Raw genomic sequence first — 7928 nt, forward strand, 5'->3', positions numbered from 1 at the left:
AACAGCCAGAGAAACATGATATTATATTATTATAATACAGTCAAGGGTCAAGAGCCCAACTAAAGCAAACACTGGTCTCCATCATGGTGACTTCCAACGAAACTATTATTTTCATTAAAACAGAAATAAAGTCAGTCTGGTTAGTTTTAAGTTAGTTCACATCTTATTGTAATGTTTAGTCACTACGAATTTTTACTTACCGATTTTAAGATTGCACACAATGAAAAAGTCTCCATCTTAATTTGAATCAGCAACAGAAAAGGACCGCCTTTTGTGAATGTCCTCCAATCAGTGAATTAGTTTTTGTTGCCAGGCAGAACTCCTGGCATGACCAATCACATCAAAGCAAGACCAGACCGAGCTATTTTAATTAATTATGATTTTGAGTTCATTCATCTTGAAATCTCAAGTTTATGTATTTTGTAGGTTAATAAGTTAAACTAACTTATATTTTTGAGTGTTTGGACTAAACTAGTAATATTTAGTCAAGATTACTTGCTGGGAACTACAGATCCTCTGCAGTTACTTATGGCAGCACAAATATTTCATGTAGTTTTAACACAAATTAATGAAGTAAACTTCAGTTTTAAATATATTAGGCTGATTGAACACAAACATATCTAATTTCGACACAACTTAATTTAATTAAGTAAAGTAAACAGACTCATTTAAATGTGTCTTAAGGGCCGTCGATTTTGTTAAGCTCATGTCGGGTCTTTCCGAGGAATGTTTCCATTGTTCAGTGACAGTCAAAACACACTCTCTCTCTCTCTCTCTCTCTCTCTCTCTCTCTCTCTCTCTCTCTCTCTCTCTCTCTCTCTCTCTCTCTCTCTCTCTCTCTCTCTCTCTCTCTCTCTCTTTTGTTAATTAAATATATCAATGAGAAAATTAACACAAAACACTTTGTTTAGTGTGCTTATGAAGAATGTTTTTAAGTGAAATGAATAGAACTGCTTTCTAAAAAGAGAAATATAACAGCTCAATAATTGTTCATCGGTTGTACATATTTTGGGCTCTCTTTACTCTCTGTGATTTGTGTCTCACCTAAATGGAGCTGATGTTATCAAATGACCTTTCGTTTTTCATAACAATTGCAAAAAAATAACGATGTCAGTGGAAAAATTAATCTCTCAGCAAATTTTTGTATTTTAAGAGACATGAAAATGCTGAATGTGTCCGATTCTGCTGATAAAGGATCCGTGTGACGCAGTGTTTATCTCCAAACATCACCACACAGTTTCAGGTCATTCTGAAGACCTTGATTCGCTGGTTTAGCTGGTCATGATTAGATGTTGGATTAGGATTAAATGAGTTAAACTCTGCAGTGACTTTCTGGAGCAGGATTGGGAAAAGGCTCTGGGTATACGAGGTTTGCATTGTTTTGCTGCTTGCCATATTGTTTTGTTGTGCTATGCATATGTGTCTTTGAACTGTATATTTCTTAATATTTAGGGGCCAAGCACCGAAGGTGCGGAGGCACCTCTTGTTTTAATGTGTTATTGTATTGTCATGTAATCTATCAATATAAAAACTCACATCTGCTCTTGAGTCTAAAAGACAGATTCCTTCAGTGATTTTCAGTCAAAATTGATCTCTTTGAGTTTGAATTAAAGGACAAGAAAATAAACACGCATAACAATTATTATAGGGTTTTTGTAAAAAAACATTTTTAATTTTTTTTTGGACCAGGTATATTCACTACAGATTTGTTACAGTACAATGTGATCTACATATAATAATATACAACAGTTGATTACATCAATGATTGCTGTAAATGTCATCTCCCAGATCAGATTCATTCATAAAAAACACATTGTATAATGAAATCCAAATAAATACTATATACAATTCATTTATACTCAGTCATATACTGAAAGTATACAAGATAAATGTGTAGAAATGGATTGTAAATTTCCTCTCTAAAAAATGGTGCTATATAGCTCAAAGTGTTTATTTTGCTTAAACCACTTTAAGTGCTGTATAGCACCAAATTTTGGTTCTTCAGCGGTTCTTTACCAATGTAACCTGTTAAGCCCCTATATGGTTCTTCAGCGGTTCTTTACCAATGTAACCTGTTAAGCCCCTATATGGTTCTTCAGCGGTTCTTTACCAATGTAACCTGTTAAGCCCCTATATGGTTCTTCAGCGGTTCTTTACCAATGTAACCTGTTAAGCCCCTATATGGTTCTTCAGCGGTTCTTTACCAATGTAACCTGTTAAGCCCCTATATGGTTCTTCAGCGGTTCTTTACCAATGTAACCTGTTAAGCCCCTATTTGGTTCTTCAGCGGTTCTTTACCAATGTAACCTGTTAAGCCCCTATATGGTTCTTCAGCGGTTCTTTACCAATGTAACCTGTTAAGCCCCTATATGGTTCTTCAGCGGTTCTTTACCAATGTAACCTGTTAAGCCCCTATATGGTTCTTCAGCGGTTCTTTACCAATGTAACCTGTTAAGCCCCTATATGGTTCTTCAGCGGTTCTTTACCAATGTAACCTGTTAAGCCCCTATATGGTTCTTCAGCGGTTCTTTACCAATGTAACCTGTTAAGCCCCTATATGGTTCTTCAGCGGTTCTTTACCAATGTAACCTGTTAAGCCCCTATATGGTTCTTCAGCGGTTCTTTACCAATGTAACCTGTTAAGCCCCTATATGGTTCTTCAGCGGTTCTTTACCAATGTAACCTGTTAAGCCCCTATATGGTTCTTCAGCGGTTCTTTACCAATGTAACCTGTTAAGCCCCTATATGGTTCTTCAGCGGTTCTTTACCAATGTAACCTGTTAAGCCCCTATATGGTTCTTCAGCGGTTCTTTACCAATGTAACCTGTTAAGCCCCTATATGGTTCTTCAGCGGTTCTTTACCAATGTAACCTGTTAAGCCCCTATATGGTTCTTCAGCGGTTCTTTACCAATGTAACCTGTTAAGCCCCTATATGGTTCTTCAGCGGTTCTTTACCAATGTAACCTGTTAAGCCCCTATATGGTTCTTCAGCGGTTCTTTACCAATGTAACCTGTTAAGCCCCTATATGGTTCTTCAGCGGTTCTTTACCAATGTAACCTGTTAAGCCCCTATATGGTTCTTCAGCGGTTCTTTACCAATGTAACCTGTTAAGACCCCATTATGGTTCTTCAGCGGTTCTTTACCAATGTAACCTGTTAAGCCCCTATATGGTTCTTCAGCGGTTCTTTACCAATGTAACCTGTTAAGCCCCTATATGGTTCTTCAGCGGTTCTTTACCAATGTAACCTGTTAAGCCCCTATATGGTTCTTCAGCGGTTCTTTACCAATGTAACCTGTTAAGCCCCTATATGGTTCTTCAGCGGTTCTTTACCAATGTAACCTGTTAAGCCCCTATATGGTTCTTCAGCGGTTCTTTACCAATGTAACCTGTTAAGCCCCTATATGGTTCTTCAGCGGTTCTTTACCAATGTAACCTGTTAAGCCCCTATATGGTTCTTCAGCGGTTCTTTACCAATGTAACCTGTTAAGCCCCTATATGGTTCTTCAGCGGTTCTTTACCAATGTAACCTGTTAAGCCCCTATATGGTTCTTCAGCGGTTCTTTACCAATGTAACCTGTTAAGCCCCTATATGGTTCTTCAGCGGTTCTTTACCAATGTAACCTGTTAAGCCCCTATATGGTTCTTCAGCGGTTCTTTACCAATGTAACCTGTTAAGCCCCTATATGGTTCTTCAGCGGTTCTTTACCAATGTAACCTGTTAAGCCCCTATATGGTTCTTCAGCGGTTCTTTGGGGGGGTAAAGGTCCTATATAGCAGCACTTCCATACAAATAACCATACAAGCCTCTTTAAAGGTTCTTTACAAGGTGCTTTTTATCTCCATTTTTAGATGAAGAAATAAGATGCGATATGGCACCTCCAATGGGTTCTACATAGTTAACAAAGGCACTGTAGAGAACCTTTAAAGATATGGTGCTATATGGCACCAAAAGTGGTTCCCTATCACTGTAAAAATTGTTGTTTAAATTTAAAAAGTAAGTAACCTGGTTGCCTTAATTTTGAATTTATTGAAATTAAAAAATTCAGTTGATATAATGAAGGAAATTGGTTTAATAAATAGAAACTCTAAATATTTTTGTATCTGAACGACATAAAATTGTGATAAATGGACTGCATTTATATAGCGCTTTCAACAGACCCTATGGCCATCCAAAGCGCTTTACATTTTGCCTCACATTCACCCATTCATACACCGACGGCGGTGTCATGTAAGGCTCATCCAGCTCGTCGGGAGCAGCTGGGGTTAGGTGTCTTGCTCATGAACACCTCGACACTTGGTCAGGTGGAACCGGGGATCGAACCACCAACCTACTGGTTTGTAGACATGAACCACTGAGCCACTGCCGCCCCAAATCATGAACAGCACAATTTGGCTGCGTCATCACAAATAAAACACACACAATTACCCAATATGCTTAAAAAATGTTTTATAATATTTGAATAAAGGTTGTCGATTCTTAAAAATGTTCATTGTATTAACTCAAATTTTTAATTTACTCAATTTTAAGGCAACCAGGTAACTTATTTGTAAAATATTTTTTTACAGTGATGATTACAAGCCAAGAACCACTTTCAGTGCCATATAGCACCTTTTTTTCCAAGTGTGACCATTGTTTTGATATATATTAATATTACATGATACAAAAAAAAATACTAAAGCTAAAATAGTTCAGTGACTGAACATGACAGAGAATATTTTGCTGGTTAGGGAAGTAGAACCGGTGCTTTCTATGAGAGAGAGAGAGAGATTATCAGAAATATAATACACAGAGCAATAACATGAGATGTGTGCATCAGTTCTTCACAGTGTTTTCTGTGATAATCTCTCACCTCGCCTGTGACTCTTCTGAAACTCTCCAATATCAGAAACTGGGAATGAAAAACACAAACATCAGATTTTAGCATTTAAATATGAATATGTACTGAGCATGATTCCCAGTGAATGACTGAACTGATTCGTGAATCAGTGTCTTTTTAAAAGCATGCAGTTGTGTTTGTACAGAGTGAATTTAAAAGCAGAAACCGTTTTACACCAGAAGAAGATGAAACGCTGTTAAAGGGGGGGTGAAACACTCAGTTTCAGTCAATCTCATGTCAATCTTGAGTATCTATAGAGTAGTATTGCATCCTTCATATCTCCAAAAAGTCTTTAGTTTTATTATATTTATAAAAGAAATATGGGCTGTACTGAGTCTTTCCGGAAAAAAACGAGCGCCTGGAGGCGTATCATGTGGGCGGAGCTAAAGAATGACGAGCGCACAAAGCGGTGACGTCCTCAAACGTGGAGAAACCCATCGCTATCTCAGCTGATATATGATCCAGAATCATTCGGAGGCAGAAATGGAAACCGCAGCAGCAGGACGTCCGTCTCTGTGGTATGGACTGTATTTAGTGGCCTGTCAACATTTGTGTGTCTTTACTCGCAGTTTATGAGGACATGATTCGACTTATGGACTATTGTATGCGACTAAACCTTAGCAGTAGCAAGCAAAACGGTTTTGCACGTCAGACTAGTGTAACGTTATACAGTACAACAATGGAGTCCATTAGCGCATTTGAATGACGAAGCACGCGATCGTGTCGTTTACTGATGTTTCCTCACGCGACGATAGCCGACAGCACAGACATCTGAAGCAGTTTAACTCACCGGCTGCTTCCAAAGCAGGACCGAACCTTTATCGCTGGGACCGCTCCGTCAAAAACACACTTCTTTGGTATGATTTGGTGAAGTCCTGACAGCAGTGAACGGTGGAGATCCACTTTGCGACGCGACTGAAGCGATGTTATGAAGCTTCCCGTCATTTCTGCGTTCAAATTGGTTCAAATGCAGCGCTGCCTTCCCAGAATGCTGTGCTGAAGCGTTGAAGTCGCTCGACGTCACCTATAGGAATAAAGTGGAGCGCGGCGCGGACTATAACGACAGAAGTGTTCACGGACGACTGGATCTGCAGCTGAGAGTGTGTATGGGCGTGCGTTTCCTCTCTCGCTCTAGTCATGCGCGCGCACCCTACCGGGAGAAGAGCCCGTACGGCCCATACAAGGACCTTCCGCTCTATTAACGTCAAGCCGACCCATACTCGAAAAAAACTCTCCGAAACTTGTGAGAAACCGGAAGGAGTATTTTTAACACAGAAATACTCCATCAAACGTCCAACATTAGTTTTTGAAACTTTGTCTATGTTTAGGATGGGAATCCAAGTCTTTAACAGAGGAAAGCTCAGTATGCAGGAAACAGCATTTCACCGCCCCTTTAATGATTAAAGATACATAACAGTGTTTGATCTGAATCATCATTAATACTCACAGTTTGGTTTACCGCTGTTAATGCTCTGTCGTCTGACTAGTCTCGGAGTCTTTGTTTCTTTAGATTGTACATTTTTGTTCGCCATTTTTTCTTTCTCTCTTGTCCATAAGATTAATTAAGTTTGAGCCTCTCCATACACACTCTCCCATGAGTTCATTTCTCATAAATTCTGCTTTTGTGTTGTTATCTGTTTTAAAAATATAGAGGTTCAATTTAAAGTTAGGTGAACACTGTAAAAATTATTTTTGAAGTTGTAAATAAAATAAAGATTACTGGAGAAATGTTTTAAGAAAATAATAATTCAGTTCAGTTTAATTTAAGGTGTTACTTGTTTTTCTTTGCATTAGCTGTGACATTTACTAGAAATTCTGCTTAAATTGTAAGCCAATTTTTTTTTTGGTTTCAATCTGTTAATGATTGCTGTCCAGTTTTACAGTTCAGTTTCACGATTACAGAAACAAATGTTCAGATTTAAATACATTAATAAAAATCTCTTAACAAAGCATTTACTCATTAAGTGTTTTATTGATTATTCACCTTGTGTTGAGCCGATAAGAGGTAAACTCCAGCCCTGCTCTTGATTGGAGGATCATCAGCTCTGTATGAGCTTCAGGAAGATGAAGACTTGTATATACGCCCACAGTAATCTTTCATCATGGTATGTGACATGGGTTTTCCAGATGATCCTGACTCATGAAGATGATTCAGAGAAACCGTCTCTGATTTCGGTTTACTTTGCATTAAAATTAACTCTTTATTTAATCAGGAAACAGGAACTGGTGATTCAGGAGTATTTATCCGTTTTCCACCAGACACTTTAATTCCGTGTGGGTGTGTGTTTCGTGTTTTCTGACACAATATTTCCTGTATAGTTTATTAGAAGACAAAGTTTAAACACAACAAACTACATTTCATAAATAAAAATTGTTGTTTTCTTACCTTTAATACTTAATTACATTAAAAATGTAGTTCTTTCTTACTTGTAAAACTTACTTAAGTAAAACTTTGATTCACTTTTATTTGAGTAAAAGTATACAGTATACATTTTTAATGTAATGAAGTATTAATGATATTCAATATGAAATGTATTCCAGTTAAAAGTACAATATTATGTTTTTGAATGTTTTCCAAAGAAGAACACAGATAAAGTATATATACTTAAAAAAATTTTTTAAGTAAAATTACTTCAATAGGCTACTGTCCGTGTCACGGGTACAGAGACTGCAGGAGACAAAGGTGTTAGTTAGCAGAGTTTATTGAGCACCGGAGAGTGTAACGGAAGTGAAGTGCAGGTGGGCAGGTGAATGGAAGTCTTCCTGAGGGAAGTGGGAATCGCTGGAGAGTTCGCTGCAGACACCTACACTGGACAGGGAAACACAAGGAGACTTTGACAAGAGACGTAGAAGATCACAGGGATACTTCGAGGGAGTCCTGAGGTAAAGCAAAGAGCGTTAGTAGGCTACCTTCTCATAGACAAGACCGGACAGTGACTGATGGTGTGTGTGTGTGTATTTTGTGCTGGTAGTGATTGATGATGAGGAGCAGGTGTGCGTGATTAAAACTCAGAAAAGGGTGTGCGCTGGAGCCTGCATGGCGTGTCT

The 7928-nt window shown here is 38.2% G+C and overlaps 1 long non-coding RNA gene across 1 annotated transcript; it reads right to left on the bottom strand.

The window, feature by feature from the left end:
• Positions 1-3515: 3515 nt before the first annotated feature.
• LOC137046655 (uncharacterized) lies at positions 3516-6919 on the bottom strand. The gene is made up of 4 exons (XR_010899020.1): positions 6865-6919; positions 6328-6514; positions 4854-4892; positions 3516-4751 (listed from the first exon to the last, which is right to left on the bottom strand). It is a non-coding gene; the product is annotated as an uncharacterized lncRNA (long non-coding RNA).
• Positions 6920-7928: the final 1009 nt, after the last annotated feature.

Source organism: Pseudorasbora parva, chromosome 18 (assembly GCF_024679245.1).
Source record: "Pseudorasbora parva isolate DD20220531a chromosome 18, ASM2467924v1, whole genome shotgun sequence".
NCBI lineage: Eukaryota > Metazoa > Chordata > Actinopteri > Cypriniformes > Gobionidae > Pseudorasbora > Pseudorasbora parva.